The following is a 25,635-nucleotide window of genomic DNA, read 5'->3' on the forward strand; positions in this document are numbered from 1 at the left end:
AACACTGCTACACACAGCTACACACACACCGTACACACAGATCAGGAGTCACAGCACATGTATCCTGCACATGGCATGCACTGGCTACAATCCTACAGACCCAATCTCTCTCTCTCACTCTGCCCGTTCTGTTCTGCGATGGTGGCATCGGCCTCGTAAGCAGCAGCGGCCACTCTGCCCCCGCGTCAGAAAATCACTCACATGTGCTCCACACAGCTTGCTCCGCGAAACCAAACCAGCCCTGTGCTCTTGTTCAGCGAAGCCGCTCGTTGTATTCTTACTTGCCAGAGCTGTCTCTCCACACGTGTTTCCGGATCGACCGCTCGCATCTCTCTCTCTCTCCCAATTCGAGACGATCGGCTATCTCTGCCAGCTATCTGTCAGTATGAAAATCTAATCCCACGGGATCCTGTACATGGGAGTCCCCTCAGTTTTATGCAGACATAATCATGTCGAGTTCTGCTCACTCGTATCACTCATTCCACATGAAATTGATATATTCGGCTCTGTACACGGATGGCCACTATTTTTGTTGTCGCTTCACGACATTCAAAACGGCGATTATTGGTGGCAAGAAATAATTCGCGGGACGATGATACGTATTCAGCCACTACACAGTATGCGAAACGTAATCGGCAGACCAGGCAGGCTAGCATCTGAGACAGTAACTCCAGAGTAATTGCCACTTTGCAGTAATATTAGGCTATGTGGTATGTTTCCATGCAAATAAACCAAACTAATTCACTCCCTGGCTCCTCATCAACAGAGTTCTGCCCCAATTCAGTGGGGGCTGCCGTGTGCGTGCGTGTATGTGTGTGTGTGTGTTTGTGTGAGTGTGCGTGTGTGTGTGTACCAGCGTTTGTTTCTCCAACATGCGAGTGAGCATGAGAGCGAGAGGGAGTGAAAGAGAAAGAAGTAGAAGCAATCAGCTGCCAGCCGGCGTCAGGCTCTTTCCCCCACACACACAGAAGACAGGACAACGCCAATGCGAAGCAAGCCAAAGAACGAACGAACGAACGAACGGCACGACACAGCTCAGCTCCTCGCCAGGCCCACCCAGTGGCCAACCAGTCCTGTTTATTATTGTCACAACCAATTACTAGAGGCATGGAGTCCCAGGCAGGCAGTGCTGCACAATATAATAGCCCTGGCCTATATACACGAGTTCACTTGAGGTCATGGTATTACACACACTCTATACACAGGCAATGCTGAGGAGGCGACCCATTGTTTTCTTGTCCTTCTAGCTGTATCCTCTCTCGCCCTCTCTCCCTCCCTTTTCTATCTCTCTTTTATCTCCCTCTCTTTCTGTTACTCTGTCTCACTCTCTCCCTCACTCTATTCAGTCCATGTAATTCATTGTGCAGTCTGTAATCATTTCTCTCTTTCTCTCTCTCTCTTTCCCCCTCTCTCGCTCTATCTTTCCCTCCTCACATACATGTAGTGTCTTGCCTTGGTCTCTCTGTCATAAGCCAGTCACCCATACATTAGGTCTTGTGTGTATTGTGCTACTGGTATTCTATACTTATCAAATTCCATCAGGACTTGCAGAGTCTGCTGCTACAAAATTGTACATTCCACTCCCATCTGAATGCCAGTGATGTAAGAAATGTTGAGGATGTTGTGGTCGAAGAGGAATCAAGGGTAAAAATTGCACCAGTTCATCAAAAATGAATATTCTTCCTTGTTATTATCCACAGAGATGTTGCGATTTCAAAATATTTCAGCACAGCAGGGCTTGCGAAACAAAATCAACTGTAGCATTTACATCAATATAAATTAAAACGAGCCTTCATAGGCCTGTTGTTCAAAGTGTTATTCTCTGTAATATACAACGTTACTCCATTACTCAACCAGCACAAAGATAATTAGCATACTAATCTACCAAATCATCCCGCTATTTCGAAAATATATTAAATTTGATGTGAAAAATTTTCTCAATTGGAGCTTTCAAAGTAGCATGCTCTTTTGAATTCACATTAGCAAAAAATGGTGTGCTTTTTTGTGATGTTCTTTTTCGTGATGTTTTCGTTTAATTTCCGGAATCATAAAAAGTATTTAAAAATATTGTGCTGATATGAAAGGACCTCAGGTTTAAAGGTCAACTCTAAATACAAAAACTGAAATCAAATGAAAAGAATTTCTTTTTTAAACTTAATAAAACTGGAAATAGAATACAACAAATTCTAATGCAAATGTGTGTGAACAGTAAATTCATGTTTGGAAAGTGGAAAATGATCGGGATTTTTTTTTTTTTTTTTTTGTAGGTGGTGGTGGAATGTTTTGTGTAAATGTGTAATAGTGTAAATGAAAATATTATAATGCACCATTTGAGTAATGCATTGAAACGAGCAGATGAGATTTAATTCAAAATCAATTTTTGAAGTGGAAAAAAAGAAATACAGTGATGCCAAATAGGGGTTTAGGGCAATTACCCCCTGGGCAATTACCCCAGACCCTTCCCCTGACCATAACCCTAATCTTAATCCTGAACCTAATTCTAACCCTAACTCAAACTCTAACCCTAACCCAAACCCTTTACCATAAACTTAACCCTAATCTTAACTCTAACCCTACACTGACCAGTATTCACAGGGGGCAATTGCCCTGATACAGCCAAATAGCACATATCAAACATTTCAAAACATGGCTGCTCCCTTTTACTGAATGAAGTCTGAGGTGCTAAAACCTGTAATACTCACTCTATATCTTTATCAGTATCTGCCACATGCATACAGTGAATATGCCACACATATTATCATGAACACTGCAACATCTATTATGTGTGGCAGTAATAATATCACGTTCATCATGTGCATAATTTGGTTGTTCTTGCGCTTGAGCTTTGACAACATTGTGGGAGTGCTAATGGACGGCTGGTTGTACATGAAGCTTAGAATTCAGGACTGACTAGCTACGTATGCTCTAATCCAAGTTCCTTCAACCCCAAGAGTAGGAGTGAATATTTCCCCTCTTTTTTTTTTCTTGAAATAATCTGACTTTTAAGCAGATCAACCTAAACCTTTGTAATGCTATAAAGTCTAAAACACTTTGCTACTCAAGAAATCAATCTCTATCACAATCTCTTGTGTATGTGCTACATCATGGTTAGTTTACTTTTTAAAATATTTCAGAGCAAATATCACATCATGATTAAAAGAAACAAAAAAAGAGAGATCAGCCTAACATGAAATGTGCCACATACATATACACTTTGAAATTTTTCTTTTTTTACATGAGTGTGTGTACAACATCTTTTTCACTAATTCATTTTTGTAGGAAGAGTTGGTAAAGATGTTTCAGGCATCACTACTGTCAATGCCATCTATAAATCAACATCCAGTCTGGTGAAAATCAAATTGTAACACATTTATGGATGTAATCGTTTTTTGTTTTGTTTTGTTTTGTTTTTTTCACACAAGTTTTTTTTTTTAACCCTCTATTTTCCCTGTATTGTTTTGGAGTTAGTCTGTTTCATCTGAGTACTAAATGTTGCTTTTAGTGTAGTTGTTGTCGCCAGTTTCTTACTTTGGCTGGATAATGGCTCTGTTCATTTCCATTTGCTCTTCCTCCAAACAATTCCTGCCCTCTGCTTAGGGGCGTAACAGCATAAATGAGAACTAAAAGGGCAAAAGCAAACTTTCATACTAGCGCACATACACATACACACAAACATGTATGCACATATCCACCCACCCACTCACTCACTCGCGGGGGTAATTATACTTTCTTATCAACGCGCCACATCGGCCCATCTTCCTGCCCGCCTATCTCAAATCACAAATGGAGGCATAATGAACTTTGCTTGGTTTTACTCCGTTCTGCCGTGTTCTGGGGCGATTACAGGTTACTGGGTCAGCTGTTGTAGCCATGCACTTGGCCATCAAGTAACCTTCCTATATCAATGCCCTCTGTTATCACACTCTTTACCCAATAACACATTACACAGGCACATTTAATAATACATACAGACATTTTAACAGACACAACAATTTTAGAATATTCTAGTGCATTTATGCTCAATATGTGAAGACAGAATCAGTGTTTAGACACGCTGATCTGAAACACCAATCCAAAATGCCATTCAGTGGGTCATTGTTTATGGTCACTTTTTTCCAGCTTGACAAAGAGCTGATTTCATGAACATGCACTGCGCATTGTTGATAAACTATAACACCCTAGTGTAGTGAGCTATTCAGTATACACAATTTTGCATTTATGCTTTGAACAACGGAAAATGCGATTATGCAGGAATGCCAATCGTAAATATAATTTGTGTTTGTACTTTTCCAGTACATGTGATTAGAGAGAATCGCTGATTGTAAATGCACGTTTTTGTGCATTTTGAATCAACATTTTGAAGCGGCATTAATATCAAAGTGAGTCGAGAAGCCACGGGTTTCAAGACGCCCATTCTGGCTCATGGAAGTTAAACATGTATGCTTCCAAAGACACACATTCATCCGTATTCGTCACACCAAATTTCCGAGGAAATACACGTTAGTATGACAAATTTACAGCCTCACCATCCCACGTTGGCCACACCGCCTCCCAAAGATAGGAGAAATGACAAAAGAAAACAATAAATCATCATGCCTGTCATGGTGAATATTTGGCGCACTTGAGCACGCAAGAGACTTGAAGAACTTCCTCCTCATTGTTCTACTTCTACGAGACCAGAAAACACATTTTTCCTGGAATACAATACTTCAGTTTCTAGCCTGTGTCTTCCCTAAGGTGTGTGTTTGCCGCACTGATAAAACTTGCGGTCTATCGGCCGTGACTTGCTGGTAACAAACCCGAGTCGATTCCATCTGATATTCCTCTCTTCAAACCAGATCCAGACCCTGTAATGATTGCCTGAATCTGTTGGATGCACTTACACCACACATGGAATCCTCTGCCTTTCAAAATATTCAAGTTGAAACATTTGTACCAATTGGCTGCTGAAAACTGAACGTATTACGGTAAGTTGCACTTTCAGGCAGTCGCATCATGAAGCTAAAGGCGACAACCTTCTAAAATCTGATTTCCTTTCTCAAGAGAGAGGCAACACATTAAAGTAATTCAGAGCAGCTGAGCAATGGAACAGTCAAAGCAAATGTTACCAAGATAAAGCAATTATTGCTTTCAGATTGAAAATAATAATAATAATAATAAAAAACAACAACCTGAAAGCATATTCCTTGATATATCTAACAGCACAAAAATCCATGTGAAGAAACAACAGCAACAGTTCCTATCTGCAATTGTAGGCCTATACATCATGTACTTGTAAATTAAATTGTTGGCATACTGTATAAGTGGTCATTTTTGCGAGGGTTTAATTTTCGCGAATTTCGCAAATCACAGTTGGATCGCGAATTTAACAATACGCAAAAATGTCGCCATACACTTGAGTAACAATACATGCAAGATAGCGTTGGTGTCAATTTGCGAAATCACCATCTCGCGAAAATGTCTGTCACCTTCTAATTCGCGAAAATACCTGTACGCGAAAATAACAGCGTATACAGTAATTAAGGGAGAAATGTAGGAATGAATGGCTTCAATATTTCAGAAGGGTCAGTTTGCACAATTAGGAACAATGTGATGCCAAAATACAGCACTGGCATGGCTACATACATCGTAGAATAAAAGACTTCTCATTCAAATGGGAAGTAATCACTCAAATCTCATAAAATCAGTGAAATGACAGATGAATTGGTTAAAATCAATGTCAAATCAAACCTATAACTACAAAGCTGTGTTTGCTTGAATGTAAGTTCATAATTTGACCATTTAAGAAGCGTCCTGTACACACATTTGAAGAAGCTCAGTACTCTATCAAATCAATTCAACTCTCCTTTTCTTTTTATACAGAAACCACTATTCATGTTCACTTTTGTTTCTTTTTTTTTTTTGCACACAAATGATTTTCTTCATACATGTATCAGCTTGATGCAAGATTTACCTGGGATACTGTGTCCCCTGACAAATTCTCTAAAACATCACGGTCCATACAATCATGTATGGAGGCACTGCTGTAGGGGCACTGTGGTACATACTGGCAATGAGTCTGAACATTTAAGTGCAGGTCATGGATGGGTTCAAATCTTGGCAAGCGCTGACATTCTTGGATTTAAGATGTTTTTACCCACTATTTCCCTCTTGATGAAGGTGTACAAATTGGTTCCTAGCAATGCTAGGGAATGATAATGGTAGAGCCCTCCGGTAGAGCAGTGGTAACACTGAAGGGGCTACCCTGGGCAAATAAGACAATATTTTGTGTGTGTGTGTGTGCTTGCAAGAAGCGATCACCTTGCCAGTGTCTTTCAGATGGTTCTCAAACCAGGCAGATTCCCTTACAGTGACTTCTTTGAGATTTTAGAAGATGGTGGCTGCATTCTGCTCCTAAGCTCAAAACTGGATTTCTGTACTCTTTATGTCTAAAACTGATTAAGTTTCATCCAAGCCCAGAAAGTATCCATCAATACAGACAAATTTAGTCTCAACCCCCCCCCCCCCCTTCTGCCTACAAGAGCACTGTAATACAGTGTACACCTCAGTACAATCCTGCAAATATTTGATATGAACGATATACCATATTTGAAAGAACATAGATTCAATGTTACTTTATGCAAGCATATCTTTAAACTTAACTTTATCAAAAGTATGATACTGAACAGCTAGGTAATTTCTTTGAGAATTTGCACAAGCAATACAGATTAGCTACATTCCAAAATTCTTCATTCATATTTTACAAGTTTATGCATCGTAGATTCATGAGACACTAATTTTATAAAGTGTCTCTCAGACATTGACTTGTAACACACTACAAGAAACATGATTACAAACAACATATTTTTGTAGTCTGAACCTTCCAGTCCAAAATGCTCAATCTAAAAGAGTAATGGGGGTTGCACACAGGCACAAGTCAAATAGTGTCTGGTTTGACACACTTTTTAGATTACATGGCTGGGAAAACATAATCAGAATAATGAATTGTATTTTCAGGGAAAATGACCGATTCTCTATTTCATAGAACTTGTAATATAAAATTAATGGAATTACAATGAAATAATAAGTAAAAGGGTTTATGATAGCTATTCATTATGAGCCTCTCATTATTGATAGATTGAACTTTCAAAGTCAATGACCAATCGCAGTGTTTGAATAGAATGTTGGCGCGATGATAGGTTTCACGTCAAAGGACATTACCATGTACAATTCAACATCATTATTTATTTTGAAGCTCATAGCACAGAAATATACCTTACTTGGATCAATGACAATTTATTCTGATTAAATATAACCTCCTTTTTGCTGTGGAAAGGGCTGAAATTTATTTTTCTAAGGGAATGAACATTTGTTAGAAGTGCTAAGCATACTGCAAAGAGGCACAACAACTTTGCATTTCTTAAAGATGATCTTTTCTGAACCTTCTTTAACTGCAAGTGTTGACAGAATGAGAATTGATTCTTGAAATGAACACTTAAAATAAGAAGAGTTTGATCAACAACGAAATATACAACAAGTAGACACAATACATTTTATTTTATTTTCTAGATATCTACCCAGCTACTGCCTTGACCTCCGATGCAGATTGAAATTGTCACATTGCCAAACTGCCAGCAATATCTTGGGTAAAACATAAACATTTAGCCGCAAGTCACAGAATGTGTTATCTATTCAAAGCTTCTTCTTTTTTTTCATGTATGTTGAACATTTGGGTTTTTGAAGACTCCTGTGTCAATAACCCAAAATAATATCACAGAGGAATTTTGGACAAGATGAAAGTTAATCTGAAAGGAAGGAGCATGATTTCAGAAACACAACAGTAAAAGTTTGATCAATAACGGAAGAAAATTTAGAAAGTAATGAAATGTGAAGATTGGCTAATTTTCAACAAACCGTTCTTGAACAGTCAATATGAACACGCAAATGAGTGAGTTGATGATGTCATCACCTAACAACTTGCCAAATCTAGTTTGAACACAAAAACTAAAAGTTCTAGCTTTTTGTTCCATTGCAAAAATGCCCAAGTCTCAAATCTCAGAATAATCTGACTGATCACTATTTTGAAGGTAGTCAGGCAGGACTATCTGATTATGTTTTACACTTTGATATCAGAAAATTTTAATTTTTGTCATTTACGTATACAATCAAAGGAAAACTGTGAGGTGATGACATCATCAGCTCACTCATTTGCATATTCATATAAGCCGATAAATTGTATGAGAACTGTTCTGCACAAATTAGCCAAACATCAATTTTCATAACTTTCCTGATTTTTATACAAATTTTATCACATTTTTACTGCTGTGCTTGTAAAATTTTACTATTTCTTATCAGACTAATTCATAGCTGGCTTGGAATTCCCCTTAGGCAAGAAATTGTGATATTGTACACACAAACACACATACACACACAAATCCAATACTCTCATCTACAGATAAACATCACGAAAGGTGTACCACACATGGCTAAATTTCAAACTATTACCTTTTATTTGTTTATTCTATTATCTGATGAGGAACAGTGTACTAAGCATTTGTAAAACATAAGTTTACAATCATTGCTAGTATTACTTCTGCACTTTATATGCCCCATCTACTCCTTTCTAAATGGGGTCTAGTACCATGTGTAGCCTTTGGAGAACCTGTCGTCTTAATTTGGACAAACACAATGATCATAAAATCAACATCTAGATACTGTGATGCTCTGTTTATTAGAACGGCTTGTACAGGACAATCTTTTTGAAGGTTTCCTTCCCTGTAAGAAGTGTTAGGAAACAGGGCACCACCCAAGAGACATACACAGGTATAATGTATATTATATAGAAATGGTTCCACAAGGAATGGCAAGACTGTTTTGTGACATATTGAAGACAAATTCCACGCTCAGCAAAAACTGTACAAAATTAAAGTTTACTGCTCAATTTGTGCAAATCAAATTTTCCTCTGGACAACCTGGTCTCTCTACTATTTTTTTTAAGAACTTTCAACAACATACAACCCCATCCTCATCTCCTCCAATACCAGTGAAAAAATAAAGAAAAATGGGAAAATTAACGACAAAAAATAATCTCTTTCACACAAACTAGAAATGATGCTGATAATTTGGCAATTAGCGCCGACTGCTCGCCACCCTTCCCCCCAAGGTCACCTACTTCCATTAATTATGGCCCCACTGTTCTATCCGTGACCACACGGCTCTCGCCAAACATTACCTGGAGAATGCCATGGTATAGAGCGAGAGAGAGCCCTCATACCAACAATGTAGCCCCTGTGCTAATTTACCAGCAACAGCCATTCATCGCTATGGTTTCAACTATGAACTATGACGCAGGCCCCTCACGCTGCCTTTCAAGACGAGGAAAGCATCGTGCAGCTCTAAGTGCTCGGGCTCCTCAATAAACATGGACTCCGTGGGTAATTTGGAAAGAAACTAGATGAATCTATTACACTGGGACTAAATCAAACATGCACCGAAACTGGTGCCACACACAAAAAACAATATCATGCCTAATCGATGAATTATAACTCTGCGCTTATGTGAACGATGGACAGCAGTCAGGGAAAGTCAACCTAATTTGATAGCTCTTGATAAAAAAGTGACCTTACACCTAGATTGGGGGGGGGGGGGCATTCGTTCGTTGTAAGTAATGTCCATCTAACCCCTGTAACTGCCTTGAATTGCTGTGAGCACTAACATCATTGAGAAGAATGCTTAGTACTGCTCTGCTGAATCCAACTTCAACTGTTTTCACACATACGCACTCAAAAAATGTAACACATTTTTCTGGGATGAAGTTATCAGGACCTATGGGACAATGAGAAAATGCAATGCAGCCTGGCCTAAGCCACAACCCATATTTACATAAAGCATTTAGCACGAAATCTCTCTCTTAGAAAAAGGAAAAGCGAAAAACAAGAAAAAAAAAATCAGCACATGGCACCAATGACGCAGATTTCTACCACCCCCCCCCCCCCCCCCCCCTTCCCATCCAATCCATAGGCTACTGTATAAGAGGTAAAGGGAGAGTTTGAGAAAAAAAAAATAAGTACGTTCAATCAAAAAGGGGAAGGAAATTGTAAACAGAGTAGAGTTACTGATCAGGGCGATGGAAAAGTGCACTCCGCTCGCCACATCCCCGGCACGACTCAAAAATTAGATGAAAGCCAATCTTGGGTGGCCCTCTACAGTCTGTGTTGGTCCACCTCACGTCGTGGCCCAGTTTCTGTCTGTCCATAAATTTAATTGCCCCCGGCATCCTTTCACTTGCCATAATCAGCCCACGGCGAACGGCCTGACCAGTAACTTAACAGCGATGTCCACTTGTGTGTGTGTGTGTGTGTGTGTGTGTGTGTGTGTTTTAGTCCATTGTTGTGTAACATTTATGATTGTTATTCATTTATTGTTTTATTTTCATACCCATTTATTTTGGATTAAATATAAATTTTCCAGTAAACCGTGCGCTTAGAAACATCCGTATTAAGCGTCTAAAAAATGTATTGTATTATCATTATCATTATCATTATTATTATTATCATTATCATTATTATTATCATTACTTGTTTTTAAAAGGAATAGAGAGGACAAGAAAGACATCTCAGTCATCCACACAAAATATGACAAAGTTGTACTATCACGATGACATTCCAACATGTTGCCCTGTCATCCCATGCCTACACATACATGTCACATTTCAATATATCAAATCTTGACAAAGCAGATTTTGGTTTCCACATATTGTAGTTTGTTGTTTACATGTTTTTGTTTCTGTTTTTTGTTTCTGTGGGATTGAGTTGTGCTGCAAAGGGGTGATTGACTGAATTCTCTTCCATCCAAGCTCTGCATAAACCTCTATCATACAAGATTCTAGCTCTATCCCGTTTCATATCAAAACTTTCTTTCCAGTGAAATGACGATCATTTAAACAGTGCTTCAACTATAAACACTAAGTTCAATGACATGGTCACAGTGATGTTTCAATAGGATGTGTAGACTGTACATCAAATGTACAACAACGGGGCATTTTTTTTTTTTTGACATTTCATGCTTGTGGCTTCCGACCACTAATCTATTCAGTGAAATCTGATCTCATTTCGCCACCACAGGCAAGGCGAGAAAATGGCCTACGTCATACATCGCAAAGATACTGGTTGATAGAATAGGAGGGGTCTCTGAATGTGAATCCTACATGGAAAGATACATATCACTACACATACACACACTCAAAATAAAATGCTAAAGAAAATACATATTGTAAAATGACTACAGCCAGTGTCACATTTATATCCATAACATCCTTACTGCACATGCTATGTGGTGAAACATTACACATGACACAGATACGCTCGACTCCCACTTCACTTTACTGCACGGGCCTCATCTTCGTGGATCCTAGCAGCTTTGCCCATCTACTCTTTCCGAGAAAACTGACTTGAATAATCGGAGAAAGACTTTGTTTAGCTCTGGTAAACTGTGGTTTTTTGGCCACTCTGCCTTAAACCTAATGCCTCCCCTCTGATTCATGAGTTGCCGTGGCGACAAAGTACTGTTGGTGTTATTTCCATTCTCTCTCTCCAGGATAAAAAGGTTGATGGACAGAGGGATACATGGATAAATGGACACATGAACAAATGCAGCAATAGGCAGCAGGGATGCAATTCACAGTCATGAAGGTGTTTGGACATAATCCAGTATCATATGTCAATGGCATGACAATGTAGGAAATACTATGACTAATATCTTTTCCACAAATTATACCACCAACTAAGATAACTTACTGAAAGTGGATATTTTTGTGTGAGTAATCTTCTGCGCTCTGCCAGGTAAGATGAGTTTCTCTTTTTTTAATCCGGCGGAATCAAGATATCAATTGCTGTAATATATGGCAAGCAAAAATACTTGCATGCTTTTATTTTTGCGCAAGTTTCTGGTTGCATGAAATGTGCAAAAATTTCCACTTTTTCAGTATACACCAGTCACATGGTCTAATATCTATGTTCTATCAAGTACTGAAAATGTATCATGTTACTTTAACAAGATGACTGTAAACATTTCAAACTTACTACGAATCAGGCATCATAGACGCAAGTAAACAAAATGAGGATTTACCATATATAAAACAACAAAATTGGCACTGAAATCCATACTTGAAAAAGAGCAAATTGCTGACAATTCAAGTAAATGCAGACATACTGATGGGAAAATCATGACCACATAAATAAGTCTTATGACCCAATATCTTGTATGTTATGTAAAACACAGTTAGCTCTATCACGTAACTGAATATCATCAATATTACACTTCCTCGTTTTCTTACTTGACATTACACGAATTTCACAATCACACGAAATGAATGGATTTCATAATTGCATAATGGTACATGGTACGCACAACAAATATGTAAACAATTGTTCTAAATCCTCAGCATAGTTTCAGGAAATCATCAAAAAACTATCTTCACTTGATCCCTGAAAATAGTCCAACTGGTTTTTCACATCTATGTCTCTGTCGGAATTTTCAATTTCTTTGGTTTTCTTTATATTATCCCAGTTTGATCCATTTTCCGCAAGACCAATACAATTGAGAATAAATGCATAATTTGATACTTCATCATTTACAACTAATTCTGCCAGTTTCTCTCAAACTACAACATGTAAATTTTCAATACCAATACTGCACTAAGGATTATACAAATGGGGAATATTGTAAAGAAATACATCATTTTCAAAGAGAGAGAGAGAATAATGGAGTGTAAATGGCATACCTGTGATCACTTAATGGAACATTTGTTCACTGAAGAAATCTGTATTCAATGGAAGACAACTCTGGATACGGGCCTTGATTACACTGCATGGACTGAAATTCTGAAATGAGAAGAAAAAGATTGCATTGTGAAATTACAGGCAACATACACAGACCCCTGTGTTAGCAAACACTGGAGCTGTCAGAAGAGTATTAACAACAGCATAATTTATGATGCATAACTCTTAAAGGACAAGTTCACCTTCATAAACATAAGGATTGAGAGAATGCAACAATAATAGTAGAACACATCAGTGAAAGTTTGAGGAAAATTGGACAATCGATGCAAAAGTTGTGAATTTTTAAAATGTTTGCGTTGGAACCGCTGGATGAGGAGACTACTACAGCTTGTGAGTCATATGCGTACAACAGTATAAAGAAAATGTAAAAGAAAATTCAACATATTTTCACTTTTTTCGCATAATAAAAGAGCACTTGACTTGCCTCTTTCTATAGGCGGGGGGAACAATATTACCCATAACATTTGTCGGTAACGAGTCAGGGGAATGTGTACTTTTTTCAAAAGATGGAATTTTGTGAAATTCTCTTTATATTTTCCTTGTATTGTTGTACGCATGTGACATCTAAGTTATACATACACTGCAGTAGTCTTCTCATCCAGCGGTTACTGCACAAAAACTTCAAAAATTCATAACTTTTGAACGGATTGTCTGATTTTCCTCAAACTTTCACTGATGTGTTCTACTAATATTGCTACATTCTCTCAATCCTTATGTTTATGAAGGTGAACTTGTCCTTTAATAGCACCTAAAGGTGCAATTATACGTAGTTTGAGTATGAAATGTGTAACAAAAGAACCCATCAGAAATTTGTTCTTGATGGTTAATATGCATATTCCTAGTCACTGGGATCAGTCAAACTGCAAAAGACAAGGCATGTACAAATAGATCCACCAACAAGAATACTGAGTTAGTGGGACTGTGATACAAGTTTTCTACTTGTGCTGCAAACAGATCTGTGTTGGTATTTTCTACCTGTCCAGGATCGTATTTTCTTTATACTTTTTTTTTTCAAATAAAAAGAAAATTAGAATATTTCTGATAATTTGAGATATTTTGCAAATGTCTTTTATACAAAGATATGTAATATTACAAATGGAATAACAATTACAATCAAATCAAATCAAATCAAATCAATCAAGTAGCTCTTTTGCTGCTTCTATCAAATTTTGTTAACAAACCTACACCCCCCCCCCACCCCCACACACACACACCCTCTACCTATGGCAAACAAGCTTGAACAAAGATCATTATATTTTGATGAGGAAAATTAGTTACAGACATGGAATTGATCTGTATTTGTTGACAGTTTGAGTTCACAAAAACAAAGAAACAAATATAACTGAATTACAATGACTGAATTATTAATGACAACTGTATGACATTCAATCAATATCAATTAATAAGAAAAGAACAATATAGAGTTTGACTAACTGGGTGCCAGAGGGTCGACAGGCATGGTATTCCCTCAGGACATCATAAAGCTACCATCATAGTCACACATAATAACCAATAACCAATATCTATCAATTTACATGTATTCATGCTTAAGTTTGCACAGTGGGCTTTGATAGGCTCTTTTCTTCATACTTAAAGCTAGAATGGTGCTTTTGATACCACTGCTATTGATATCACTGATCTGATACAACTGCTTTCCATCTTCACAGCTTCTTCTCCAGGGTACCGGTATATTCTGCTTGCAGTTCAGGTGACCACAAATGAAACAGCTCTTCATCACACCTCCCTGATCCATTTCAAACCCTTGGCCAGGCCCACTGGACAACAAAGGACTCTTGACCAGTCATTGACCTCAACAGGTCCACCAGGCCCCCCTGGTGGTTGTTTACATAACTGTGAACAGTTAATCTCACAAAGTACACACAATGGTTCCAAATAGACTGATCAAATTGCATGTTGCCCAGTGGTCCTGCACCAACACCCTAAACATTTTCCTCCTTTTCTTATTTTGGGGTGGGGTGGGGGTTGTCTTTTGTTTTCTGGTGGGGAAGGGGGATGGAAAGTGGGTAGCTAGTCAGGACTAGAAAGTAATTCATAGCACAGCTTTGTGGGTATGACTCCTCATGCAAACATCACACTATAGACATCTTTTTAGTGGCTCCTGACCCACTCCAAATATCGCACTCTTTGAAAGCCACCGGTCATCTGCATGATTTTTTCTTTTACATACACACTGACCTCTGAGTCTATGTGATACCAAGGAGGTTCGAGAGATGGAGTTACAACTGACTATAATTATTCAATCAGCTGTCAGTTTTTTATGGATGGACAAAAGAATTCCACAGGTGCATTTGTGCCTTTGATTTCGAAGCTTGAAGACGCCATCTTTCTGAGCAATCTGAAGATTCACTTTTAATGCTATCATAATATCGGGTAGGCCTATATGCTGCTCGTTTATATATCAAATGCAATGAAATTTCACCTAATGATAAAGCATATAAAACAAAAGTCAATTCCGTTTGAAAATATGTGCAAAAGTGTAAATCTGAGCTGTATTTTGTGAAAGTGTTTGAAATTTTACCCTCATGGAAAGCCGGTTTTATCACTTTTGTGATTACTTCTGCCAAATGAAACTAATATGGTATCATCTTCAAGTATAGTTCTTTATAAATTAATGTCAGATTAGCATACAGACACGTACAGTCGAGTAATTTTGACATCTATTTCAGCAATATTTGAGCAATTTCTATTCGCGCACCCCCGTGCCTTTACCATTGTCTACCGCCCATCGTTTGTAAGTAGGGATAGCAAAAAGTAATTGCCATCATAAAGACATATCTTATCTTCCTCAGACAGTGGCTGGTCATTATGCAATGAGACGTGAATTCATGTTCTTCCTATCGGGGGGGGGGGGGGGGGGGCAGATCCAGTTTGACACATACTTCAAATATTTTTGAGTGGCGGCTTCGACCATGGGATCAAAGTGAATAAGACTGTTGTGACTGCATTTCTCGAACCTCCTTGGTGATATACACCCACACATACACACACATAAATATTTTCCAAACACAAACAAACAACAAACAATAAACAGAGCACATTTCATCATTATCAGTAGAATCCATAAAAAGCATCCTCAACCTCAGCGACAGGTAAACCGATCTATTCATCTGGTATTTATACTGTGAAGGCAACTACCTTTGTACATTCTCTTGGCTTCACTATCCCCATAGCTTCCCTACTAATGAATGTCATTATAAGGATTATCATTTTAAGGAGCCCTGAGGGATTAATGGATTACGGCCACTAAGCTTTGAGTACTGGTCCAGGGCCAAGAACCTGCCGGACATGCAAACCCCTGAATAGAGAGGAGACGATGTTATGATGGGGACAGCTCACTGTCCACTACATCTACTTTGGTCAGCTAGGGTCAAGGACAAGTAGATGGATGGGCAGTTAATGGTCACTCTTCAGAGACCTGTCCACCCAAAGTGAGAAATCTCCTTCAAAATGACAAATTGTCTCAAAACAGCTAATTATAAATCAAGGAAGTATGCTAGTCATAAAGACCATGCAGGACAGGAAACAAGCAAGAGAACAAACAATACATTGTTTGTGTAGGACAGTGATCGGTTAAAGGATAAGTCCATCTTCATATAAATGTGGATTGTAAAACTGCAGCAATATTAGTAGAACACATTAGTGAAAGTTTGAGGGAAATTGGACAAATCATTCAAAAGTTATGAATATCTACAGTTTCTGCAGTCACTGCTAGATGAGAAGACTACCACAGTATATGATGTCACATGCATAGAATGATATAAAGAATATAAAGAGAATTCAAAAAAATTTCATATTTAGAAAAAAGTACACATCCCCTCGACTCACTACTGACATATATTGAGGTCAATATTATTTCCCCTGCCTTCTGAAAGAGGCAGGTTAAATACTCTTTTGTTATGCGAGACAAATGAAGATATGTTGAATTATCTTCATATTTTCTTTATACTGTTCTACACCTGTGATATCACAAGCTGCAGTAGTCTTCTCATCCAGCGATGGCAGCATTGAAACTTCAAAATTTCAAAAATTTTGAACGGATTGTCCGATTTTCATTAAACTTTCACTGATGAGTTCTACTGATATTGCTGCATTCTCTCAGTCCATGTATAAATGAAGGTAAACTTGTCCTTTAAGAATAATTTCTGCAAAGCGTGTGATAAAGATGTAGTTGCAACAAAAAAAAAAGTTTTAAAAGAAGGATGGCAAGCTTGCATTCTTGTCCTTTTGGGTAGGTTGAGTTCTCTCAATATTTTTACTGACTGTCATTTTAGTGGTTACATGACTGCTATTGGAATTTTTAGCACTGTGTGTGGTACTGGATACAAACTGCTTGCATATAAAACATCATATCGACATGCTTACAAACAATAAAAATACTGAGTATCTTAAAAGCCAAAATGTATTGCATATTTACGAAAACTAAACATAAGCCCTTTTTACACTTGTGTTTCTTAACCCCGCACTTTCTCTAACCCAGGACTATCGTTAGTCCCGTATCAATTTTTTCAGCTTTTTACACTTGCCAATAAATCCCGTACTACGCTCTTGTCCTGGGCTAAGGAGAAAACTGACCTTTTTACACTCATACTTCTTAGCCCCGTACTTTCCAAACCACATGAATATTCATGATTAGGCTGTGCACTGTACAAGTACATGCACGCACCGGCAGCACTTGATTACCTCGTTTCTGATTGGTCAGTGGGGGGTCGGACTTCGTATCCGTCGCTTAGCCCCAGATTAATTTTTCGTTCTGTTTACACTCGCTTGCTTGGCACCGCAATTGTGATGCTAACCCTGCTATTTTGCAGGGCCAGATAGTACGGGATTATCGGTGGGGCTAGCCCACTTTCGCAAAAACAAGTGTAAACAGAAAGTGGGCTAAGGAAAGTCCGGTACCAACGGTGGGGCTAAGGCCCCCCCCCCCCCCCCCCTTAGCCCCACCGTTGGTACGGGACTAAGCAAAAATTTGCAAGTGTAAAAAGCCCTATAGATGTTCATCTTGAGGTACATTCCCAAAGGTAGGTACTAGTCTAGAATAAAGGTGTCTAACACATGTACTAGGTACAATGATGAGCCTTGATGAGGCTAAATATGCACACATCCTGTGGCCATTACCATACTAGACTCAAATTACAAGGAAGACTGAGTGATATCTAAATTCACCTCGGTGAAGAACTAGGTCCCTTGCAAGTCACATGATACATTTAATGGGCAAGCATTCTATGCTGGCAACCCTGTTTGTGAATGACGAGGGATGGCCCCTATATGGAGTAAAACTGTGATCAGGTGGAATTGAGAGACATGGAAGGATCATTTTCCCAATTCTATCTTCTTCATGGAGGAAAACAACCCCTCTATAAAAAAAATATGATAACTGGACCGTGCAGACTGAGCAATGAGAGGGCTTTATAAAGGAGCATACACGCATAAAATTTCCAGATTTTATTACATGATTTCAGAGTCTTTTCAACCAATTGAGGATGGACTGATTATGCTACAATACGCATTTCCAGCACACACCTGCCCGAGTATTCTCGGTCAAAATTGGTAGTCACTTTGGTACATGGAGCTCCACTGCTCTTAAAGTTCACATAAGAAGCCGATCGCCAAAAACTGGACTGTTTGTGTTTTTGAAAGGCTTATTAACCATACTTTCCTATCTCACATCTTTCAAACCCCTAAAAAGGTTGGTTTTTGAGGAATATGCGTTCAAATTTCGTCAAAATATCGAAGCCTTATTCCCCGTTGAGTCAAGACCCCTAGATTATGATGTCACGTAAGGGTATTCCCTCTTATGTCCACGCAAATGCAGTGCTGTCAAAGCTTTAAAATTGCGTCATATCGCTCTCTTATGATGGATTTTATGTTCTAATTTGTTTAAGAATTATTAGAAAAAAATGTTCTAGTGAACGATTTTTTGATACATCACATAATATTCAGAAAATTTAGAATTTTGAGAGGACTTTTTTAGTTTTATTTTGGTTGGAAAAATAACGTCCCGCGTAAAAGATTAATCCGCGAGTGATGCGACTCTGTACGTGCCAGCGCGCGGTACGGTGCGGACGCCAGATGCTGCCAGCAAAGAGCTACCTCTGTGTGTGTGTGTCACTACGTGTGTGTGTGTATGTGTTGTGTATGATGTGCATATCGAGGCAGGAAACTGGGCTGGTGTCGCTTGCGATAGCTCCTATAGGCCTACAACACGCATCACAGCATAGCACGCACCCTGTACTGTACATATCGGATACAGTCACGCTCACAAATCACGTACGTCTTGCAAAACAACCAGACTAAATTTCTGTCTACTATTATTAGTTTACTTGTGGATTGGTTATGATCTTATCGTTGTTCATTTATATGGCATTTATATTTCGAAAGTGCACTCGCGATGCTCGAGTCACTGGCACTATAAAGCCGAGAAGTCGGTTGTGAATACAATCATGTCCGCTTAGCCAAAGTGCGAACGTAACCATGCTCGCCATGCCGGCTGCCCTGGCTTGCAATCGCGATGCTCTCTCGTCCGCTCGGCTCCCCGAATTTTACCGGCGGGGCTGCCTAGCTGCTGCTAGCTAGCTGCGCCTGCATACATACGCGGGGTTCGTACGTGTTGTAGGGCGCTCAATACGGTACATGTGAATCGAATGTAAACTGAATACCGAGCACGTACGTACGCACGCAGCGCACACAGGGTATGACAACACATAGGGGGAGTGGCTTCTGCGCTTGTTACGCGTATTTTCTAACCGCTGTACGCTCATTATCTGATCGCTGGAGATCCACACGCGAATGCAGCTTTTCGGCGTTGTTTGCAAACATGATTTGGGTCACATTTTCATGCGTGCTCGTAAAAAAATGGGGTGATATTGCTGTGATTTCAAAGTTAAATTTCTCAAGATAGAAACATCATTTCGCCATGAAATTTGAAATATGTCTTAATGAATATGTCTAAAATCGAGACGAGGAGCATCCCCGTCGTTTGCCATTCCATCTCCATCGAAAGGCAGCGGCTCATGACAATAGGGTTGCGGCACCCGTGGCCCTGCCGCTGCTTCCCCGGCTGGATTGACGTCGACAGCACCTTGCTCTCCCACTTCTCCATCGTCCTCTCCCCAGCTTACATCTTCCCAACTTCCATCGTCCTCGTCTATATTCTCGTCCCCTTCTCTGCTTTTGTCGCTTCATTCCTCTTCACTAACGTACTCCTCAAAGTCCATAAAAAGATCACTCTGATAACTCACTGTTCTCGGCCATTTTCGGAAGGAGTGAAAGCTCAAAATTGATCGACGCGAAATTTCGAAACGAACCGCTATGAAAAAGTTACGATGATACAAATGTGAACCGCACGTACGTACGTACAATGCATACGATACGAGCTGCGAGGTGATACGTCATACCGACCGACGGCCGACCGGATCTACTTTCGCACCAAAACTATGAGGAGAAAATTGTGATAATTGTGTGAAATTTGGGCTTGTTGCAGATCATAGTAATACAAAATAATTGTTTGAGAAGAAGCAGTTCATGATAATACTATTAAGTGTAGACAAACAGTAAAGAGTTGGTGTCAAAAGTATAAATAGCAGAGATTTCAGACTTTGAAAAAAAATTGACAGAAATTCTTTCCCGATGCCAAATGCTTTTCTACAGAGCATCCGGGGCCCGTGGCTCTAACTACCCTGGCGTGACGTCACAACTTTTGGAGTCCCGTACTGTGGCTGGTTTTCGAGGGGGAGGGAGGGGGATGTTTGGGACTTGCAAATAGCGGATATCTAGATGCTTGCGGGGATTTGAGCCAAACTTTTTGCATAATTGGTCAATTACCAACATATATTTCATCTACAAACGAATTTTACGAACATTTATTCCCTTCATATAGGATCTTTAAAGGCAGACGATCGTCATCCCTTATGGTACGTAAACTCTGAACGACCGAAGTTTGTGCATGCAATTGCGTAATGCCAGACTCGGTGCTATATCCATAAACGTGTGGGACAATGCTGCCACTGAGACACGTGTGTGTATGTGCGTGTGTGTGTACGCATCATACACAAACATTGTGACCGCGAGCTGCAGTGATTGGAGGAGAGAGGCGAAGACGCATGGCTCTTTTGGCCTCTCTTCATGTGCATGCGCACTGAGAATGTGCGTCCATTCGGAAGCTCTCGTGGCTCGCTCGGACAGCCATTTTGGGTCAGGAGATTTGTAGCACAGAACTCTTGTAGTCTAGAGTGTTGTTCGCTGACCCATTGAGCCAGCGCTATTCTCATTCGGGGTCACTATATTTGATACAGAATGGGGGAGGCAGCGTGTTGTGTTCGTCTCCGTGCCGCACAAACCACTCGCCACGATTGTATGCCTTTAACATTTGTAGGAGGCGATCAACATGACACGCTCCAGCTCAAATTTCACAATCATGTCACCATGTTTAGCAGTAAAACTAAGTGCAATCGAGTACCACCAACAGTGAGCCGAAAGTATATTTAGTTCCTGGAAGATCAGTTGCTGACGCTTGATTGGGATGATCCGGGAGAATGAACTTTGCCACAACTAAAGAGGTCAGATGGTACATTGCTATCTCGGTGCCATGTCTATCTCGACATTAATTTTGTGGCCAAGGTGGAAAAATACAGCACCTCAGGCTTATTTGAAATATACCTTGAGCAGGGCTCGACACTAACGGTGGCCCGGTGGCCCGGGGCCACCAAAAACACACGTCGGGCCACCAAAATTTCAGAAATGAAGATTTTGGTGGCCCAATCGGGCCACCAAAAAAAGTTGGATGTTTGACTTCAATTTTGGAAACGGACAACAGTAACAATCGGCTCCGTTAGATGCTAAAATAAATGTCAGATGTTTGCTTATACTTTTGGAAATGAATAACGGTAAGATTCAGCTCCGTATGGTGCTAAAATTAATGTCAGATATTTGATTTTGCGTTCGGAAATGAATAAGGATAACATTTGGCTCCGGAAGATGCTGAAATAAATGTGGAATGTTTGCTTTGACGTTCGGAAATGAATGCTAATGATATTCAGCTCCGTACGATGATAAAATAAGTGTCTGATGTTTGCTTTTATGTTCGAAAGTAAATAGCAATTACATTCAGCTCCGAAAGATGCTAAAATAAATGTGGAATGATCCATTTGACGTTCGGAAATGAATAACAATAATATTCAAGTCAGTACGATGATTAAATAATTGTCGGATGTTTGCTTTTACTTTCGAACGTAAATAGCAATAACATTCGGCTCAGGAAGATGCTAAAATGAATGTCAGATGATTGCTTTTACTTTCGGAAGTGAATAACAGTAATATTCTGCTCCATACGATGCTTAAATAAATGTCAGACATTTGCTATTACATTTGAAATGAATAGCAGTAACATTCAGCTGCGTTTGATGGTAAAGTAAATGTCTGATGTCTGCCTTGACGTCCAAAAATGAAAAACATAACATTCGGCTCCGTACGATGCTAAAATAATTGTCAGATGATTCATTTCACTTTCGGAAGTGGACAGCAATAACATTCGGCTCCGTCCGATAATAAAGATAAATGTCGGATGTTTGCTTTTAAATTTGGAAATGAATAACGGTAATATTCTGCTCCGTACGGTGCTAAAATAAATAACAGATTGTTGCTTTTACATTTGGAACTGATTAACGGTATCAATCGGCTCAGTTAGATGCTAAAATACAGTGTAAATAGTGGATGTTTGCTTTCACGCTCGAAAATGAATAAGGATAACATTCAGCTCCGTAAGATGCTAAAATGAATGTCAGGTGTTTGCTTTTACATTTGAAAATGATTAACGTTAACATTCGGCTCTGTATATGTTAAAACACTAGTAAATGTTGGATGATGGCTTTTACAATCAGAAATGAATAACGGTAACTTTCGGCTCTTTACAATGCCAAAACAAATGTCGGATGTTTACAAATGTCTGCAAATGCTCCCACTTTATCATTTCAAACGTAAGTTTTGACCTCCTAAATAGGCATCAACTTTTATGATAATCTATAAGCCTATTTTGTTAAATCATAGAACTCGGAATAACGGTAAGACATTTGAATTTTTTATTCATATTATTTTAGACATGGGTACCTGTATCACTTCAGTAATACTTGATATTTATTTTTCTATGTTTAGTAGGACCGATTTATTTTTATGCCTCCGCCATGAAGTGGTGCCGGAGGCATTATGTTTTTTTGGATGTTTTTCTTGATTTTTTTTTTCGGGCCACCAGATTTTACTTTCGGGCCACCAAAAATAGAAATCAATGATTTTGGTGGCCCGATTGGGCCACCAAAAATAAAAGTTAGTGTCGAGCCCTGCCTTGAGGGTAAGAGACATTGCAAAGAGGCTTCAATAACATCAGGCAAATTATTTGTTGTATAGGGCCCCAATTTTTTCTCTCTCTTCTTTCTTTAAAACACAACATAATATCAGGAAAGAATAATCAAAGCAACACTTTTAAAGACATGCTGCAAATCCATACCTATAAGCCCAGTTTACATGCACCCAAAATTTGACATTTTTGAAAAGTATATTTTTGCTGTGCAGTGCAACAACCATTAATTTTTGTGTCTAAGACCTATACAACAAAATAATCATAAAGTATCACAATCTGCATCGCAATGTGAAAATCACTCCATCTTGATTTTTCAAGACCTTTGCAATAATTCGCCTCATGCAATATGAACGGCACATGAAGAAACCTCTCGACTTTCTAATCCCAGGATGCACCTTGCCACACTACGGAAGCACACTACTACGGTGCTCAGGGTCACTGTCACTGGTCACTGTCTACACAAAATGCGCAGTTCACAGATTAAAATTGGTTTGCTTGCATTGGAAGCATTTTTTTCTTTTGCCATGTGCGAATGGAAGCAAATAAAATTGTTTTTTGCACTGCGATACAAAAACCAAAAACACTTGTGTGTGGATGGGCCTAACGGTGGGTTGAGCTGACATACTGTTTGCTATACGTCTGATTGGTTTGCTTCTTTTCCCTTGCAATTATACTTCATGAAGGAATCCTGTTGCGAATTTCTCAAACATCTGACTATGTCATAAAAATCTGTTCCCATCTTAATGTTTACAAACTTCAAATCATTTGACTGTCACACGACATGACATAATAGAACAACATTCCAGTTGCCATAACAGAGAAAAGATTACCTTCAACATCTCTAACATCAGTTCTTAATCTTTCATTCTTGTTCACAGCTTTGGTATAGAAAAAAAAAATATGTCTAAACTTCTTCTTGTCAGTATATTCTGAATTTTCAGCAAAATATGACATATTTACTAGATCTCACACTAACTGCTGACTTTTTTAAGGGTATTGTGAACCAGACTTGACCTGCAAAAATTCAAGGAGAGAGACAGCAAGAGAGAGAGGGGTAGGCCATATTATTTCTTTTTTCTTTTTTTTTATGTGTACCTTCAATCTGCAGCTGGGGCAAATTAAAAAGCACCTGGAAAAAAACAAAAACAAACGCACACACACAAAAAAAAAACATGGTGCCAGCAGATTTACAGCATGAAAATGTGTGCAGAAGTTGGCTTGAGGAGGCGATTGCCAACAATCAACTCCTCTACAGCAAACATTCTTGAACTGGTCATAAAATGTCAATGCTCTTCTCCACTCTCCCTTTATTCTTCTCTTTGTCCTTCCTTCCCAATTTCTTTTTTTTTTCTCTCTCTCTCTTCCCACCTACTGGCTACTATCCTGATGTCCTTGACACATCTGTAATGATGCCATGTACTGCCATAAAAGTTATGTCTACTACGATCAACACCGGGCACATAAATCAACTTGCTCCACTTTTAAATGAACTTGACAATGACACAGCCGGCCATAAAGGCCAAATATAAATTTCTTCCTTTTTTTTTTTTCCTGGTACTATTCATACGGTTACAAGCTCCTTCTAATCCTACGGAAATGAAAAAAAAAAAAGCAAGATGGAAAAATCCGCCTGATCGCTCTTTCTGTTGAACACAAGAAGTGAATCAATGGCTGAACAATTTGTATGGTGTCTTTGGTGACAATGGACTTGCTCACTTTTAGTCAGCACGGTTTCTTCAACTGACCTTTGTGCAGGATAAAATCCTGCGCATCTAGTGCTCACCCAAGCATGATGGGTTTCATCAGTTTTGGGATTTTCCTGAAGGATTCTTTACCAAATCACGATGAACAATTACATTTTTTTTTGGGGGGGGGGTTGGGGAGGGAGGAGGAGGAGGAGGAAGGATTCACTGAATTACTGCTCTTCAAAAGGTGATTTTGCTTTGTTCAAACACTTGTTCCCCGGGAACACATAGGCAAATCTTAAGACAAACGAGATATGAAAACTCGTCACACTGAGGACGAGTTAGGTGATACGCTTGGGGTCATCAGATGTCGGTCATCTGTGATCGACAAAGAAAAGAAGTGATATAGGCACCTTGAAGTTATATTGAACCTGCATGTGAAACCGTTTCTCTAACCACTCGGGCACGGGACATCCACGAAAATGTTAAGACAAAAAAAACCCAAAACAATGTATAGATATAACAGGGGAAGAGTCAATGACCACTCAACAAACTTGGCCGCGTGAACATGTATTGCATTGCTAGATGGAAATACGGCCTTGTAACGATTGATGTCGCTAGGCCATTTCTGGCAACTCGGGAAAAATACGTCCCGCAGACATACAACCTATAATCGGCTGGTTTTGATACCTTGCCTTTAATCACAATTTTCAGTGTGATGACGTCATCAAAGTACAAAACAATGACATGGACTTGAAAGACA

General features: G+C 39.1%; 1 long non-coding RNA gene across 1 annotated transcript in view; it reads right to left on the bottom strand.

The window, feature by feature from the left end:
* Positions 1-25,635, bottom strand: part of LOC139736162 (uncharacterized) — a 134,222-nt gene that overhangs the window by 2,329 nt on the left and 106,258 nt on the right. The window contains exon 3 of the long non-coding RNA XR_011711240.1: positions 12,761-12,860. This is a non-coding gene — a long non-coding RNA (uncharacterized lncRNA). The remainder of the gene's footprint in view (positions 1-12,760; positions 12,861-25,635) is intronic.

The sequence above is a fragment of the Diadema antillarum genome, unplaced genomic scaffold (genome assembly GCF_040938485.1).
Source record: "Diadema antillarum isolate AM-2024a unplaced genomic scaffold, OU_Dant_1.0 seq00000633_RagTag, whole genome shotgun sequence".
NCBI lineage: Eukaryota > Metazoa > Echinodermata > Echinoidea > Diadematoida > Diadematidae > Diadema > Diadema antillarum.